At 41.3% G+C, this 18,493-nt stretch overlaps 1 protein-coding gene across 6 annotated transcripts in view; it reads right to left on the bottom strand.

Annotated features, from left to right (window-relative positions):
- chl1b (cell adhesion molecule L1-like b) overlaps positions 1-17,797 on the bottom strand; it is a 63,428-nt gene extending 45,631 nt beyond the window's left edge. For 2 of the 6 annotated variants that reach the window (XM_022222295.2, XM_022222425.2), the window contains exon 1: positions 17,390-17,793. The gene's annotated coding sequence lies outside the window, so the exon portion shown is untranslated. Of the gene's footprint in view, positions 1-17,389 lie in introns of all 6 variants that reach the window. The other 4 variants (XM_051947947.1, XM_022222480.2, XM_051947948.1 and 1 more) reach the window with 3 other exon arrangements.
- Positions 17,798-18,493: the final 696 nt, after the last annotated feature.

The following is an 18,493-nucleotide window of genomic DNA, read 5'->3' as shown; positions in this document are numbered from 1 at the left end:
GTTGGTGCCTTTGTCAGGCCAACATCAAAAGCTCTGCCTGAAGACAGAATATCGCTTTGTGTTTTCTGCAAGTGGGTGGAGGTCTGCTGTTTGTTGTAGCAAAAGTCATATAGAGGAGAACTAAGCGCTATTTTTTTCTCACAGAGGGGTTTATTATTATGCCAATTGGTAACTTAGTTTGACGCCTATTATGGAAATTAAGCTTCCTGTCAGTATTACTCAGTATAAAGATAAAAACTGATTTTCATCTAGATTTGAAGTCTCCACATATGTAAGGAAACAACAATCCCACAAATCCAAAGCAAATTAAAAAAAAAGTTGAAATACAGATCATTTTTGTGATAGCTTTCCCTGCTTTATTAGTATTCAATATTCACACTATTACGATTTTTGCAAAATAAAACACAAGCACATTAATTTCATCTACTCAACATGAGAGAGACCAGAACAGTACTTGGGGGAACAAAAATTTCTTAGTCTATTGTCATAACAAAAATTTTTTGAAAAATTTTAAAAAATATCAATAAGTGAACACTTGAATCTAACAAACACACACAATCAACTGTTCCAGGTATAGCATGCTGCAATGGTTCCATAAATAAAGCACAATGATCCAGAGTTAGGAGACAATTATAGCACCCTCTGTAGGTCAATCAATACTTATTTGTGTCATGTGTGTTGACCTTGACTGCAGCTCTCATGTTCCCAGTTGCCAAAATTTTTCATTTTGTTCAAGCTGCATTTCCTTTGTTTTGTTTTTTACACAACATGCTGGTTTTGAGAAATCACATATAACAAAAATGAAACTATTAAGTCCTATTACTGAATGTCTTGCAGGATATGCATTTAGTTTTCATTGCTACCTGCTGTGTTAAGCTTTAAGCTGTGGGAGGTTGAGAGGTAATAGAAGTAGAAAGCTCTAGATTTCAAATGAGCAAAGAGGGGATTCGCTCAGGTCTCAAGTGGTATCAGGTAGTTAGAGCAAAAGGAGACCGGCTTCCTCAGGTTGTGAGTGTATGTTCAAGTGCTGATGGAGCAGCAGCATTTAGCTGCTATGCTGTGGTCTAGCATCTGCACTGAGTGGGATAAAATCCAATTTGTTTAATCGTAAAATCGAACCCACAACGGGACAGGTTTAAAGAACGAAATGGAGCTAAAAATCATTACTGTTGGCATGCTATCTGTATCTATAGACTCATCCACTGAAGCAAGAGGTGTATTATCATGCATGCTACTACATACCCTGGCGCAATATAGATTTGTTTTGTGGTTTGGAGTAGATCCCAGTAACAGGTTGGCTGATGGAGAACCGGCATGCAGCTGATCTCCCAGTAGCTTTGTTTGGTGGCTTAGAATTAGTTTAACTGATGATTGAACACACAAAACTGTGCACTCCAAGACTGAGCATCGAAAGGCAAACAGCACAAAAGTGAAGATCTATTGTTGTTTAAAAGGCACCAGTCTCAATGTTTCTTTTGATGCTTTTGATAATGTCAACAGATTAAAAGCTGCAGTGGTAAAGGTGCAGTGTACACTCAAACAACCAGAGAAAAGAACTGTGGAACAATGACAACAAAGGTGGTGCGTCAAAAAGGATGTGTCGCTGTCTGAGCAACAGTAGGATAAAAGTGATTTTTTTTTTTTGGTTGTTTTTTTGTCAGGCTATTTGTTCATGACACAATACACACATATTTGACCAAACAAAGTCTGTCTGTGTAGCAGCCTTTAGACATGGTGGGAAATACTTAAAACTCCTTATCCTTGAATTAATGAAACAAGTAGAGGAATTCATTTTAAATATCTATATCACAAATGCACATAGAGTATATTTGTGATTTTTTTCCCTCACCACTTTTCTCTTCATTTTCTATGCATAACCACTCCTGACCAGCCAAATATAATTAAAATAATAACACAGAATTTTGTACAGTGGTTGTACTGTTGTACCAACTCTAAAGTTGGTTAACTGAAATAAGCAGTAAGAAGAGAGCACCAGTCAAACAAAGAAAGGCAAAGCATTAATGACTTATCACGATGGGAAACTTGGCAATGGAGAGCACGCAGGACAATGGAAAGCTTTGAACAACAAACATGATGGTCATGTTCTCTTGAAAGAGTTCAGGTAAAAGTGGAAGCCTGAATGTAAGTCAAGCAATTTCACTATTGCACTTCGTAGCATTTACCTAAAAATGATCCATTAAGCTTCTCGCAAGTTCAAAAATTTTGAAGTAAAACTGGAAATTAAAAATATGCAAATAAACAGCTGCATGGAAATGGGCATAAGGACAGAAACCACTTGTAAAGTAATTCAATCCATTTAAAAGTCGCATTGATGGCAGTTCGCCAATTTGTTGTCCCAGCATTTCACACTCCCTTTACACCAGTGTTCATCCAGTATTTTTTTCTAAACATCAATAGCACTACTGAGAGTGCAGTTCTGCCAGATTCCACCTTATCACCTCAACAGTTCAATAACACCCAATGTTTGTCTTGTCAACAGATCTGTTTCAAACAGCAGTATGCATCGTATCATGAAATGACATATTGAAAATGGAATTAAAGGTTGAGAGGGAGGTTTGATTTACTCTGTTGTCTAATCATTCCAGCTGGTCAATACAGCACTGGACCTGCTCCGCAAGTTGGCCGGAATGTCATTTGAGAATTACCTTTTGAGCAGTTGACATAATATCAATCCAAAAAAGGACTATAGACTGGAGCTGGCTGCTCTGCAGACTGCCTTCCAGCACCCATGCAGATAAGGAATAATTGCTTTCACAGGCAATCACTAAACCCTGCCTAATCTTCATTATATGCTTGCAGAAAGTTTCTCCAATAGAGAAACTTGTGTTGCCATCATTTACACGTGGAAGCACAGTTACTGGAATTCAGTATAACCCAGAGAAACGGCCAAAAGTTCAGTGACAGCACTTGTGCTTATCGGTCACTTTATTGCCCCTTTTCTTCTTTTAAACAAGTCAACAAAGCCTGTTATTACACTGTTCTGAGCTGTGCTGTTACACAGTAACAAACTATAGAATGCCAGTTACTTTTTATAGATGTTTTAAATGTCAGTGTGAATGCTCTGTTCCTAACAGAACTTTCAGTGATTCAAGATTCCAAGAAAAAGGAAACTTCAAACTTCCGTGTGACATAACATGTTAGCATGCATCTTCCATGAGGATAAAGGGGGATTCAGATGCCCTGTTTCCCAGGAAACCAGCAGCCCTGTTATCATATTTTTCATGTTCTGTAATGTGCCTGTCTTTTTCATGCAGTCCCCAGCCACAGCCACCATTAGGGCTGGACTATGCCATGTCGTGACATGGGAACCCTTATAAACGTGTTAAGAGCCGGAGGCATTAGCATTTTGGACGCTACTGAATAGAGGCATTTGTTCCTCTTCCTGTGCCTCCCTGAAAGACTCTATTAAAGGGAGGTTTAGGAATTGCTCTGTTTTGGACATTTTGAAGTTGGGACAGCATGGAGAGAACATTTGACAGTAGATTCTCGACCAGAAAACATTTTGTTTTTATTCAGTAATATGCAAAATAAAGTCAATGCTAAAATTATATCACTATACATATATCCAAATTTATATAAAATCTTCACAGTTGTTACATATCTGCCAGTACCTGTATCAATAAATACTGGAAACATAAAATACAAATACTGTATGCTCAATATTGCTTGTCCTACTATCAGGCTCATGTGTGATTGAGGGGGATTTAGATCAAACACAAGTCAATAAGAGAGACTCTGCTTCATTTACGACCTTTTCTATCAGTGACACAGGACAAACTCAACCTCATGTTCATGCCCTTAACAGATTCCAAAAGTTCATATTTACACTTCATTTGGCACTCCATCTTCTTTTCACATACCCACAGATGTAAGATGTCATGAAGACAAGTGCCTAATGGATTCCACCGTGTTGCTTTTTAGGAAGCTGGTAATAGACCAAGAAGAATTCGTCGTCACAGTTGGCTCCATTAACGAAGGCTTTGATTGATCTCTGATTCTATCTCGTACTGTGGTCACAGCAGGATCTGTGGTCAGTGTGAGGCAGGCTCTTCGCTGTCTGACATCCCAGCTTTCATCTCCAAACCTTCAACAGTTTGTGTGTTACATGTGGAATGACAAGCTCATCCATAATGCATACTCCTCAGCTGTGCCTGATGATGAACAATGGCCAGTACACTGCATCTTAGCAACGCGAGTACACCTTTCAGCAGATGGCTTTGATTTTCTACCACCAGTTGTCCATGGTGCCTGAGCACTCGGTTGCTAATCCAGAACAACGTTATTGAAAAACAGAATTGATCAAAATCCAAGTGAACTAGATTCAGTATATTGCACAAACTGGCAAATGTAAAACCAAAAGTGTCACCAAAAGACGAGGTTACTCTACAGTATACCCGAATAACAAATGTAAGCATGTCTAAAAATGTTTTTGCGAAAAACTATACATGGTTTGTACACTTAAACTACCTTGGATGAGTGACTGTAACCTTTTGCCATGAAACCTAATTATGTGTTTTTGGTTTTGCCATTGCCAACCACCAATATATCTGGAAGGCTAATGTGATTACCCTATTGGCCAGGAATCCCAATAACATGATTAGAACTAAATATTAGAGCCAGACTGACATTAGAGGGGGATATTGGCTTAACAAAGACAGTTTGGTATCAGAGTACATCATAGAACACAGAGCGGCATATCCCTGATAAGAATAGTGAGAATATATTCATTTTTCAGGTGTAACACAGTCCGTTCTCCTGTCAATGTCACTACTCTGAAAGCTAACACTACAGCAAAATCAGCTGATATACTATCGTTAGAGTATTTTCCACCTGACAGTCATTAGCAGAATTGGCTTCAGAAGCCCAGTTTTTGGCATGAACCTGCCCCAAAGCAGCATGGGAGTCCCCAGCCTCTGCTCCATATGAGAAATTGATTTCATGAAAAGTAAGTATTGATTGTCATCAGGTGAAGACAGAGTGCTGCTATTGAACTAAGCAGATTCAGTAATGCCCTATTTGCCAGAATCAAATTGAAGTCAGAAGTCAAAAATAAATCACAAGCTATGTAGGATGAATTCCTGCACGATCTATCTGCATCTTATTGGGCTTTGACGTAATAAAATATATAAGGCTGTAACAGAAAAGCCTCTTAAGTGGCAGTGACAACAGGGAACCGAGCTGATTTAATTCTACCTATGACAAACAGTGAATTTACTGCAAGCTCTCAGACACACACCAAGTCACACTACAGTGAAAGCCTAATGATTTGTAAAAGGGTGTATTTGGAGAAGGGAACGATTGTGGCAAAAACCAGGGAACAGGCCAAGCGCGATGACTGCAGGCTAGTTCGGATGGCTGAAAATCTATACCGCCACTACAAAAACAAGAGAAAGGGGGTTCCACTATATCCGCCTTTGTATGCAATTGGAAAACGATGGCCATGTAAAGCTTTTCACCATGACTGAAGAAATAAACAAACTTGATGAATGTGCCTTGTCATGACCCTGTATTGATTTGCAAATACTGCATTTAACACTTTATGGGGAAATACGAGTAATAAATCCTCATTCCATCGAAATATGCAAGCAGATTTATAACATCACCTCCTGATGCTCGAGCACTTTCAATTTGAAGGTGCTTATTTGGCTATTTGAAATCTTAAAACACAATTAGAGTGAGTCCAGGGAGAGCACATCCACAGCACATCAATTTTACCAACCCCATCCCCCAGTTTAACACTGCCACCACTGTTTGTCTCTACTCTCCGCCTCCCCCTTCTCAATATTGAAACAAGTAAACAACGCCATCTTTTCCAGCCTTTAAATGAAGATAAATGAGGACGAGCTTCCCAATTAGCCTCCTTAGATGATTCAAGGGCTTGTAGGCATCACCACTAATGCACTTGTGGCGGCTCTTGCCTACAAAGGTTTCTACGTCTTGCACCCTGTTTTAAAGGCAGGAACAAGAACAGTGAATTCAGCCCACTGAATTAATTCATGTGTTCACACTGTCGGGTCTCAGATGAGCCTTCTGAATGTGCAGCGGCAGCAGAACGGGGACAGCCATTAGTGTCCACAGCAGTGCAGCTCTAATGATGATGGCTGTGGACTTGCTGTGCTCTGCATTCTGGGCACCAGAGCTCCCGGCTCTGGTCAGACTGGGAAGGATTGTCCAACATGCTCTTGAGCAGATAGTGGTTCTTCTGCATTTACTGGGTCAAGACAGGAACCAGATGGCTCACAATGATATCCCTTTGATGCACTGAAGCACATGAAGCTTTGATAAAAACCCGATTTTCTATTTCTCTCTTTCTTTCATGTAAATTGTTTACACTGCTGCTCAGGCTAAAAGCTCCTGTTAAGAAAGAAAGCAGTCTGTGAGGAAAAAGCAAATCTACAAATTAGGCAAATCAAAGCAGTAGACTCCAGTGGTCAACTCCAGCTTTCAATCTGAGTGCTGTTTACTGACAGTGACAGAGAAGCAAAGCAGCACCATCAGTTTAATAGCTCCACCTCCTGCTTTAACAGCAGCAGGAAAAGGGGGAGATGCAGTCTTATAAATCAGTCACTGTATGGGGTGTGGGAAGCATTTTGAACCATTTTCACCACGTACTGAGCAAAACAAATCCCCCCTCTTGTTCCTTTTAGAGCCAGTGTGAGGTCGGAGCATCGTAATGGAATCCCACACCTAGAGCAATGCTTACGGTTGGCTTGATCAGTATTTGCCTCCATTTTACGATTCATTAAAAAAAAAAAAAAGACAGACTGACGTGACTCCACTGTCAATACACACACACTCTCAGTAACTGCATGCTCCTCCAGCTACATACAACATGAATCACCACACAGACGGTCTCCACACAGACGATGAATATCCATTACTCACGCCACATATTCAGTGTTTTTTTCCATCTGTCTGGGCTAGTAAGCATGCAGTCACCAAATAATGTAAAAGGGTCCAGGCCTGGTTGATTATTTTAACATTTTTAGGACTAATTCATTCAACAACAGCTGCTCCCCCATCTGTGTTACGGTATCACATGGAGAATTTAGATTACAACTCCACTACTAGCTACGATCAATGTGTACAATTTACAGGCAAATATTGTGAGATAATTAATTAACATAGCTCAAGTTGACAAAAAGAAAATGTATCTGTAACATTTTTGAGAGGCACAAGTAACATAGTAACATATTTACTGTAAACGGTGTATCTGAAGAGCACAGATTTTCCCCACAAGGGTTGCTATCACTAACAGTATTACATCTATGCTATCACACATGGAGTTCAACAGTGTCTCTGTGGTACTTTACATCTCTGCGATTCAGTGGATCAAAATAAGACTGCTGTGATTGCTGGAAAATCCTCCTCTCTTCACTGTGATGCTAACATGCCACTGTCAACTTACAAGCAAGGCATCAGTCTGTCTTTGTGAAGTTAAGACACACTCCTACGCACCCTCGAGAAGACTCATTGTTTATCGTTCTATTTGAACAGTTCTTTACACTCTGGTTGTATAGCGAGTGAGAGGAAGGATGTTGTTTACTTCATGACTGAGATAGCTGAAACAATACAAGGAGGAGCAGCTTCGGTCTAAACAGGGTTGAAAAATGAGGGTTGGGTAAATGGGGAAGAAAAGAGCGTCCACTGCTGCAAAATCTGCATGAAGGTTCTTTGAGAGCCAGAAAACTATGTCGGTGCTCACTGGAAGGAATGCAGCCTGTTCCATTATGAACAGGGGAAGAGTCTGCCAGTGGACTGCCCTTCATAGAAAGACACAATACACAGGGTTAATAGCAGTGTTTCTGGCACACTTTCGACCCCAGCCAAAACCCCATTGCACTGCAGGTGGTGAAGAAAGAGCAGCTCAAGTATTAAAGAGGCCTCAGTGTGTTAGTAATGACATTCGACACGGGACAACAGAAGAAGACCTGCCTTTAACCTTCAAACTCTCGGCACCTCTTCCAATGCCGAACCCCAGGAAGAAGCAAAGCCATCTGTAACTTTAGTCTAACTGCAAATGGGGAACCTGGGGCTGCTCACTGCTCAGGGATATGATCCAAATGTTTCAACAGCAGGTGAGTTACACCACATAGCAATGCCAAGGGGCCTATACGGCACCAGTTCAACGAGACGGCAAGAATACGCACTCTGGGGGAATCAGACCTGTAGACTGTCTTTCATGATAGCGTGCAGGCCTGTGATTCGCATTCTGAAAAAGCTTATCACGAATCCATTACACAGGGTTCAAACTGTGGCTCAGCTGGGGCAAGTAGGTGTTTAGAAGGGGATTACTGAAGTATAAAATGGTTTAAAAACAGGAGGTGTGAATTTATTGTCTGCAAGACACTCGTGAACTCGTCAACTGTCAGAAAACTGACAGACCTGAAGGCTAATAGTGTCAATTATATTCCCTTTCCGTGGTGATCTCTGCGAACATCCTGTGTCAAACTGTCATCCCATGAACACCATGGCCCCCTAAATTATCATGACCCCTGCAGAGCTGGCAGTCTGTTTGACTATTTTTGTAAGGTGGATAAATCAGAGAGGTGACACTAACATGACTTCAAAGAGCTTCAGATTAATACATGTATGTTTTTTGCTAAAAGCAAACACTAAACAGGTGCTATTGCCTTTTAGTGACAGTGGAGCTACTGGGGATAACAAACCTGTTTTAGCACAATAACAAATGCAAAAAATGTACAACAACATGTCAGTCTGCTGTACAAGTGAATCTGAAATATTGAACAAGTCCCGGATAGTGTGAAAACTCCATCCAGCAGAGGTTTGACTCTGTTTAAGAAACTGAACAAATTCATAGAACATTCAGAGTTCAATATTCTTCCTAATGTGAAGACAGATTTTTTTTTCCATTTCTACAATTAATTCATGAGAAAAGCCATCACGCATGACTGACTAGAATTTAAAACCCAGTTTCATGAGAATTTGTGAGAAACAAGTGGTCTGTGGCTGGTGTGCGGCTACAGTGCTCTATGAAACAAAGTTAAGACCCCGTTGTCACTGAATAATAATCCTGCTGCGGTTATCACACTTGTGGCAGATGCAAGAGAATTAGAGGCAAAGCCGTCGACAAAACTCTGTCACTCTCTCAAGAAAATAAATCACGACAGCATGAAGTCAATTTAAATGCAAATGTCAGTGTTTAAGACAACACTGAAGAGAGCAGCGTGTTTGAAGGAGTTGTGGTGCTGAAGGTGAATCGCACAACTGAGGGCCACCCAGATGTTCTTGCTGGGGAAGATGACACACTGCTTCTGGCTTATGACACACCACAGGAAACCGGAAGGGTCAGCAGAAAGCCACAGAGAAAAGAGCATTCATCCAGACAAAAAAAAAAAGCCCATGTTTCATGTCACACAAAGACTGATGGGAGCATTTCCAAGCTGAAGCCCAGGGTATCAAAGTCGGATTTCTCTCGGATCACCTCTATTGATCTGTTTTTGTTTCTCAAAGCCATTGCTTGAAGCCTTTAAGCCTTTTCAAATTGGCAAAGCTCTCGTACTGAAACGGTGCAGCGTTTGCTCATACACAGACTGCAGAATTTTGACAGAGCTGAAAAATTCTGGCTCAGACCAATGTGGATTCTGTTTTAACCTGACCTGAGCCGACAGAACATAATAAACACAAACCAGATTTAGCCAGACAGATTGCTGGTGCTGTTTTGACATTTTCATCAGCTATTCATTAATCTCTTCTAAGCAAAGTAAGGTTTAAAGTCCTAAACCTCAAACAATTTATTAGGTAGCGTAACACAAGTGCAACCCCAGATAAGAGGATTCCACAATGACGAATGTAGGCAGAGAAGCCAAAACAACTAATTACTGAGCTGCAGGGCACTATTTTTATCTATAAAGTATTTGTTTCTATTAACATCAGCATGATTAATCTGAAACAAACATCTGTTTCTTTCCAAAAGTATCTGCAGTTTTCCATCGTAGCAAATCAGCGTGTATCTGTTCATCATGCAATGCCTCTGTGACAGAACAATGCCAACATTATTTCCCTTCTTTGGTTGTGCATTTTGTCAAGTTTACTATACTAGTTAATTATAGATAGTCCGTATTTTTCTTTCTGTGCTGAAGAAATTCACACTTCGCACCGCAGTCAATGCACAAAAATACAATATCTTCTCCCTCGTGGGATCGTGGCCAAAAGAAAGACCCTACGGCTGTATTTCTGTAAAGGAACAAAGCATGGATGCTATTTCAAGAAAAACATTGAAAGCTTTTGTAAGAAGAGCTTTTGGTAAAAACTAACTGTTGAAGTTGTCATCTGTTTACTTTCTACTCACTGTTTGATCTGTTTTATAGTTTCTGTTATGCTGCCGAGGTTCAAAAAAACAAAGCCATGTACAACTTTCACGAAGTATATCCACACTGTGATTACCAACTCCACTGTCTTCCAGGGAATCAAAGCTTCTAACATTACACTGTTTGCTGCCTACTTTCTAAAAGGAAAATTATTCCAATTATAGTAGATGCTAATCTGGTTGGCATTTCATAATGAGCACTACACTCCAGTAGTTGTGTAGAGGAAAGTTTGCATCACACTCATTAGCTAATGCAATTAAACTGTATTCACCCCTACCACTGTCCTCTTGTGTTCCAGAATGAGTCAATTCATGACTAAAATGTTTAGTAATTTAGCACCAAGCTGTTTTCTTTAAGTCCCAGCATCCTAATAGCTCTACCTAACCAGAATGAGACCTCGGCACTGGTCTCATTTTGCTTGCAAATTATCCCCTGATACTCATTACAACTCGACTGTAAACCACAGAAAGTGTTACAAGGTGAGATCGTTTGCAATCCGATATGAGCCAATAAAAGCGTGCTCTGCAAGAAGTCCTGGTTTCTACCCAAAAAAATTTGGAGCTATAAAAATAATGAGGTCAAGAAGGTCTGTGGTTCATAGCTGGTGGTCGGCGGGTCACACTTGTAAAAATGGAAATCGGAGCTCCCCCAAGCTGATGAATTAATTTGGATTCATACCAGTTTGGCAAGATTCTTTCACTCAACATTTGCTCTGTCTAGGGGTGAGTGCATTAAAAAATAAACATGCTGAGCTCTGGCTCTTTGTTGAGAATCCTAAAAGACAATGCAACGAGTTTTCGAAACTATCATACTTTCGAAAACTGTTGAAAATGTTAAAATAAAAAGGCCTGCTGTGCACTGGGAACAAAATACTGCAATTGTGAGCACGGCAGCCAATAACAGAGCAATGCTGCAGGACTAGCCAATCTATATTTAAAATGTTACATGTTGAAAAAGTTTAGAAAACCTTGTATCCCCATTAGGATGAAACGATTAGGTTTGTTTTTTTATCTGTGCCTTCTCAAACCTCAATGACGATATAGGACAAATGGATTATGGGTAGAAAAAAAATGGGATTTAACAGTTTTTCCTCATGCGTTAGTCCACTTAGCAAATTGACAACTCAGCTCAACCTTTTTGTTTCATGATTCTAATCATGCTTCATCTGCTCTCTAATCACTCATTTGGCCACTGCTGTGCTTGACTCGAGGTCTCAATGGGCCAGTAAACAGGCTCTTAATATGCAGAGCAGACACAGGACTCTCATGTTCACACCAAATCAACATACCTAGAGCTGCACTGGCTTGGGACTCCCAACAGTCCACTTACAGTACCCAACAGAGCCCGGCACGATGTAATGAGGTCCCACGGGAAGCCTGTGGACATACAGGACTGCTGCCCTCCCAGCAGACCCTGTCACACAGACACATATTACTCACCTACTTCTAGAGAGACTCCTACAGCATTTAAGGGACACATTATCTCAAACAAGCGATCAAACTGCAGACTTGTGCAGCACCGCATCAAAATTGTGACTGCGATTGTTTCTGAATGTGGGGCAGAGCATGAAAAACTGGACCTGAATATGTTATTGTGCTGAACTTTGTACATGGTGAAAAGGTAACTTGTGATAAGGCTTTTCAAAACAGAGCAAAATGAGGTACCTGTCCTTATGTATAACTGTGGGAATAACTTTTAACTTGCTGCCATCATTTAAACTGTTTAACTTGGTGTTGGTAAATGCATGCAAAATAAATAACATTCTCTTCAGCTTCTTTACTTCCACGTGGTTAATGTTAATTAGCAACTGTTAGCATGCTAGCACAACAAATTAGGGTAATAACAGTAAACCAGCATGCTAGAATTGTCACTGAGTAGCTCAAAGCACTGCTGTGTCTAAATAAGCCACCAGCATCGTCGTAAACTCTGGCTGTGTTCTTGTTTTTCCTATAGAATGCTTTTGTTAACATTACAAAATAAGCCTAATTTCTCAAATGTATTCAGAAAATATAATTCAGAAAATAAGCAAAGCAATTACATATTTTTGTTTTACTATTAGGGAATATCTGAATATTTGAAGTTATCTTTTGACAAAGTTGATTAGTGAGCATGGCGTAAAGCTAACAAAGAAAGGGACAGCTATTTTTGAAGGCAAGCGCAATTTAATATTTGTATGTCCAAATTACATTCGAGGAAATAAAAATATATGCTCAACTGAGGAACTGCCAGAAAACTTTGAGTCTACATTACAATCTACATAATTTATTGAGTCAAAATGCAAAACCTACATTGGTTTCAGCCTCTCAAACACGAGGCCGCTGCTGTGAACAGGAGGAGGTTTATTGGGCTGTTGTTTGGACCAAACAAGCAATTTGATTTGTGGGAAGGTGGGAAAAGCAATTTGAACAAATTTACTGTGAAACATCACAGAATGTTAGCGCGAGGTTTGGTTCCTTCCTGTCCTGGCACATCCTCTGTGTCCTCTGCCTGTCAAATGTCTCCTCCCTCATCCTTGGTGCCCTTCACTTTCATGTCCCAAGGGTCCCCTTGCAACCTTATCCATGCAGCCGCACACAATACCCTTCATGGGACACAAAGCCAATGATACCAGGCTCCTCTGTTCCATTCTCTACATTTGTCACTTTTATTTCTATGCTCTTTGTTCGTCTTACCTCTGTATGCATGAGTTATCCCAAATTGAGCCTGCAATTGAAATGGAAATCATCCCTGTGTCCCGGTGACTTAAGGGCGATAACTTCTTACTCTTTGAGACATATCCGTCATGTTTGTTGTTCCTTGGAGGATCTTATGGTTGTGTTGCCCTTTTCACCAGGCTTTTTAACATAAACACTGAATTTAGAGGATATGTACCCGCTGATGTCATAGTGGGGTTATACATCGGAGCAGACACGCACAAACCGGGACAATATGACTGGAAAATGAGTCTGAAGCTGACAGCAGTGCGCGGTGGGATTAGAATTCCTCTCATAAAACATCCCCTTATTGGTTCTCATTATTGGGTATGGTTTTCGTGTGAGCCTAATCCAAGTTGATTAATTAAACATAAAAATCATAATTCTAAATCCAGACAAGGGAGAATAACCTCACATATCACTGTCTTTGCACTGAATTCAGAAGAGGAGGCAAATCTCCCATGAAAACATGTCCACAAACAGCCTGGAGGGACGGATAACAACACAACAAGTGGAAGATGCGCGGAAACATTGTCGCTTGGACACAACAATAACGAGACATTCTTATTTTTCTGAGTGATGACATGTATACACAAAACATTGTGAAAGACATGAAAGGCTTGTGAGCTCTGTAGCTGGCAAGAAATAACAATATGTCTGGATAAAATGTTCCCATATCTGAGAAAACAGCCTCGGGGCCAGAGAAAAAGGACAATGACAAGCCAAACTACCTTCAGACAGGGACGAGCACATCACTGGCGTTGGCTGCTGACCTCTTTTCCCCTCCTTCTAGAAGAGGAGCGCTGAACATACGAGATAACACTGACCTCACTATGGGTTTGTCCTTCAGTATTAACTTTACTGATTAATTGTCCGTGCAGTGCAAGAAAGCATTGATCATGTTCACCCAGTGGTGTTAATGATGCAGAGGCCTGTTCCAAAACAAATAAACCTTGATTCTGATGATCAGCACCCCTTATCTCCCCCGCTACCCCTTCATTCCCTGTCAGAAGCTGCATGCAGGAAATCATATCGCTCGCCTCTCTATCTTTTCTCGGAACCCGTCACAGGTATCATAAAAAAATCTGGTCAATAAATACGCACATTGCCAGAGAGCAGGCGAGGAAATGAATATTTCATGTAGCCAAACACATTTCCAGAGCATAGTGGCTGAAATGTGCCTTTCCGGCTGTCATCGGCGACAAACATGAAAGAGGAGGGCTCAGGTACGGTTATGCTGCAGCGATCTCAACTCTGCCTGCAGCACAGGGAGCACCAGTCGTCACTGTAATTGCTTGTAGTGCTGGAGCCTGAGCTGAACCTCAATTAGGGACTGGGTACTTGCTAGGCTCCACACCCTCTCAACACATCTGCCAGCCACTCTGGAAAACATACTTGAACATCTCAACACCACCAGGTATCACTGCAATGTTTGCCATTATCACAGTTTAGGTTTACACGTTACATCCACAGATCCGCCTGTTGTAACTGTGACTCTGCCTTTGTGTGTGTGGTTTTTTTTTGTAGATGAGGTGATAACAGGGCAGCTTAAATGGACAATTAGTCTGACGCAGCAATTCACTTCTGCTCTCTGCTGTCAGGCTGCTTTCGCTAATCTCTAGCAGCCATCTGATACTCCAGATTCCATCCTACAGGCTGAATTATAACCTCGAATTATATTTCTGATACTGATAAGAGATGCATCTAACACAATCTATGCTCAGACAAGGGAGGGGAAAACATTTTAGAGTGGTTTTATGAACGAATTAACAGACAGCGTGTACCAGATACTAAACCTTCTAGATTCTTATGTTCCCTGGCTCAACTTGCGCCCATGTATCACTGTGGCTCTTGACACATACGTCTCTCAGTCTGCTCTGGTAAGTGCCAGGTGTACACTGGGAGGCCACAAAGAAAAGGCCCTCTGTTTCTTTCTCTTTTTCACTCTCAGCCCCCCGCCCTTTCTCTCATGCTGCACATGGGACAATACAGCCATAAGCCCAAACCTCTCTGCTGCCAGAACAAACACACACCTGTATGAACAGGTAAAGACAAAATCACAACCTGCCTCTGTCTTTCACATCTTCAACGCACTTCCTGCCGCTGAAAATGCTGCCAGTTTGCGGTGCGCGAGCAAAAAGATGAAAACAGCGCAGCAAGGTGTAAGCTCAGGTGTTTTTGTCATTCATTCAGTCTGTGCGCAACAGAGCGAGCCAGACACCATACTGCGTAAAGCGTCACTGATGTGCAAGCTTGATCCAAGCAGCTACAGAGCAGTAAGTGGCTGGTTCTCGCCATATGAGCAGACATTTGTAGTAAACTCACAGTCAGCTGAGTATGTGAGCCACTGATGTATTAAGAATGAGTCCGTCTCCAGCCACAAAGGATGTCCTGTTTGCTGCATTTTGTAATCTAAATGATTAAAAGGATGAAAAAGGTCCATGAAATGCGCCAGGTTGGAGCTGCATATTAAGTGGTGGGAGGGTTGGCCGACATGGACCGGCTGGGAGATGGTCGACACTTTGCTTGTCCAATTACTGGCTCTCGTTCAAATTGTTTGGTGAGAAGCATTCGACCTACTTCTGGACACAAAGCACCACTGCCCTGAATACAGAGAGGCTGGAGACCACGTGTGATGACAAGTGCCATTAGAGGCTCTTGTCTTTGGCCTAGAAATTAAATTTGGGCAACTTACCTGATGTGTGATAATTCTGACTATGAACACTGTTGAACCTTGCTTTTAACACAGCCTGCTGGGATGAACAGGGGACAACATAAATAGGATCAGCAGCACGCGATGATTAAACTCACTGATGGGAGTCTGACCTTCACAAGGTCTTTTTGTTTCACACCAAGCGGCAGCAGTGCTACTTGTACTATCACAAGACCAAGCAAAAGTGGTAGGGGCAGTATGTTTACTGCAACAGAGCTATATTACTTCCTTTTTATGTAAAATGTGCCACAAACTGTGTTGCAAACAATATAGGGCAAGCTGATTGTGTTGCGAACAATACAAGAAAAGCATCAAAAGGAATACAAATATCAAATTATGGATAAACTGTGGAGCATTTCTGTGTTTCCTGGGATTCCCTCAAAGGCATCATCTGTAAAGAGACACCACAAAACAACACTGAGGAAACCAACATTTGAATTTGCAGCACCTCCACACAGTGTGCGATGAATTAGCATAGCTCGTAAATATTCATATTGAGGGAATCACTGTGTCAACCATGTGAGATGAAGCCGGTTTATAAATGCAACAAACACATCAAGCACATAAGCAACAAATGTTCCATCCACATCCCCATCAATTAGGAAACAGACAACAACACCTATCTTCTGATTTCAATGCCACCGTAATGCGATTTTAATCACACAGATTTAAGTATCATCAGTCATTCTAATGTTGTGACATGCTTAATCATCAATGCACGTAATGAGGAGCAATTTCCTTAAGCGTGGAAACGGATTAAAGCAACCGTGGGCATTTTGTCTGTGAAAACATTCTTTTTTTTTTTCCCTGTTACAACCTTTCATAGACTTTCAAGATTGCCTCCAGTGCCACGTGATAGCCCTTACCTTTTCACAGTACCAGAATAAATCTGCTGAGAAGGCACATGTAGTTCCTCTACAGAGAATTTGCACAGTATATAGTACTGGGCTTTTAAACAAGCTTTTTTCCCCCCACGTCTCTTCACAGCTGTCACATCACATGCAAAACAAAGTGCATGGATTTATTGGAGAGTGAGATAATACAGTTCAGCACACTGAATGATGAGGTATGATTCAGTTCTGCGGTTCAGTATCCAGCATGAGAGCCAGGCTGAGATCATTGCTGTGGTTTGGGCTGAATAGTGGTAAAAATGAAAGGTAGCACAGTGTGATGCCCAGTCAGGCAGACATGAACAGGAAAAAAATAGCTTTTAATCTCAGAATGGCTTTAATATTAAAAACTAAAAAAAAAAAGATTATTTTTTAAAAGCTGAATTCATGTGTTTTTAAATAAAATGTAGTTTTTTCTGCTAGGCTAGCCCTGGTTAAACCCAAACTCTCACTCTATTTACTATTCCACTCATGAACACCTGGAAATATTACAGGAGCAGTCGTGACAACAGTCTCCCAGCACCGAATTTCCACCTGTTTCCTCACATATTTTTAAATTATTGTTATTTTTAAATTTAAAATCCCCAACCCACCTGCCTTGGACTCCTCGCAGGTGTCTGCTCTTATCATCAGCGTCCAAAAGCTCGCTAACATTTCTAACAAGTGCAACAACTAACAACGAAGAGGGAAATGTTTTCCTTTTCTCCTGTCAGAAACGCAGAAAATGCGGTAAAAACTCACCCCCTCAGGTGCAACTCATGCCGTGGGCAGCCGTTCACAAAAGTTGATTTTTTTTTCTCCTCCACCGCTGGAAGAAGAGGGGCAAAGGGAGGTTTGACTGGGAACGTAACGCCGCTTCGCCTCACAGTTGGTCTGAACCGGAGAGCCTCCCCTCTTCCTCCTCCTCCTCCTCCTCTTCCTCCTCAATTGGATGCTACTATCGCTCCCTCCTCCTCCTCCTGCGCCTCTGTAAGGAGGGGGAAAAAAGTAATAGCGGTTTCTTTCCTTCTCCTCCACAAAGACAGACCGAAAGAAAAGACCCTATCGCAGTCAATAGGTTCCACAAAACCCCATGGCAACGCAGAAAAATCGTGCGCAACTTCCCCGCGTTGTGACCGGGGTGAAGCTGCCCCCAGCCCCCGAACAGTGACAGACATTATTCCCGGAGTGAGCAGGTTTTACTGGGAGGAGGCTGAGGGAGAAGGATGCCGCTCAGACACGGGGGAAAACATGGAAATTTTGTGTTTATCTCGTCATATGCACGTGTTCCAGTGTTCATTGTAGTGAGCCTGAATATTTTCTGGTGGTGTCAATTCTTTAACCATCCTGACAGAAGCAATTCGTTTGTTGATTAAGTATTTGCAAGTTCTGGATTGGTAGCTTTGTTATTTTTTTCCAACTACATATCTTGTATTTTGTGTATATATATATATATATATATATATATATATATATATATATGATATGTTAACATGCATGTTATGGTACATTTCTGACTGTTTTAAAGGCATTAGAGGAGATTTAATTTCCTATGACTGTGAACGTAGCATGCGCATGCCCACATACAACCTCTCCCTCACCCCCCTCTAACCTCCCCCTTTTAACATTTACGAAGAAACGCCCCCCTCCAGAAACTTGCGTAGGACTCGTGAAGTTGTCTTTTACGGCTGGGTCCCCCTGGATCTTTATCTGCCATTATGTAAAAAAAGATGAGCAAAACAAGTCGCCAGCTAACTACGAAGCTATACCAAAGCAACACATACACAAAACACGTAAGTCCAAGGCGTACGTAATCTACGTAACAAGGCCTGAGCCGGAAGATTTTTGATTGACAGGAAAGGGAAC

This window comes from Acanthochromis polyacanthus, chromosome 5, assembly GCF_021347895.1.
Source record: "Acanthochromis polyacanthus isolate Apoly-LR-REF ecotype Palm Island chromosome 5, KAUST_Apoly_ChrSc, whole genome shotgun sequence".
In the NCBI taxonomy this organism is placed as follows: Eukaryota; Metazoa; Chordata; class Actinopteri; family Pomacentridae; genus Acanthochromis; species Acanthochromis polyacanthus.
This window is presented reverse-complemented; position numbering and strand designations above follow the sequence as displayed.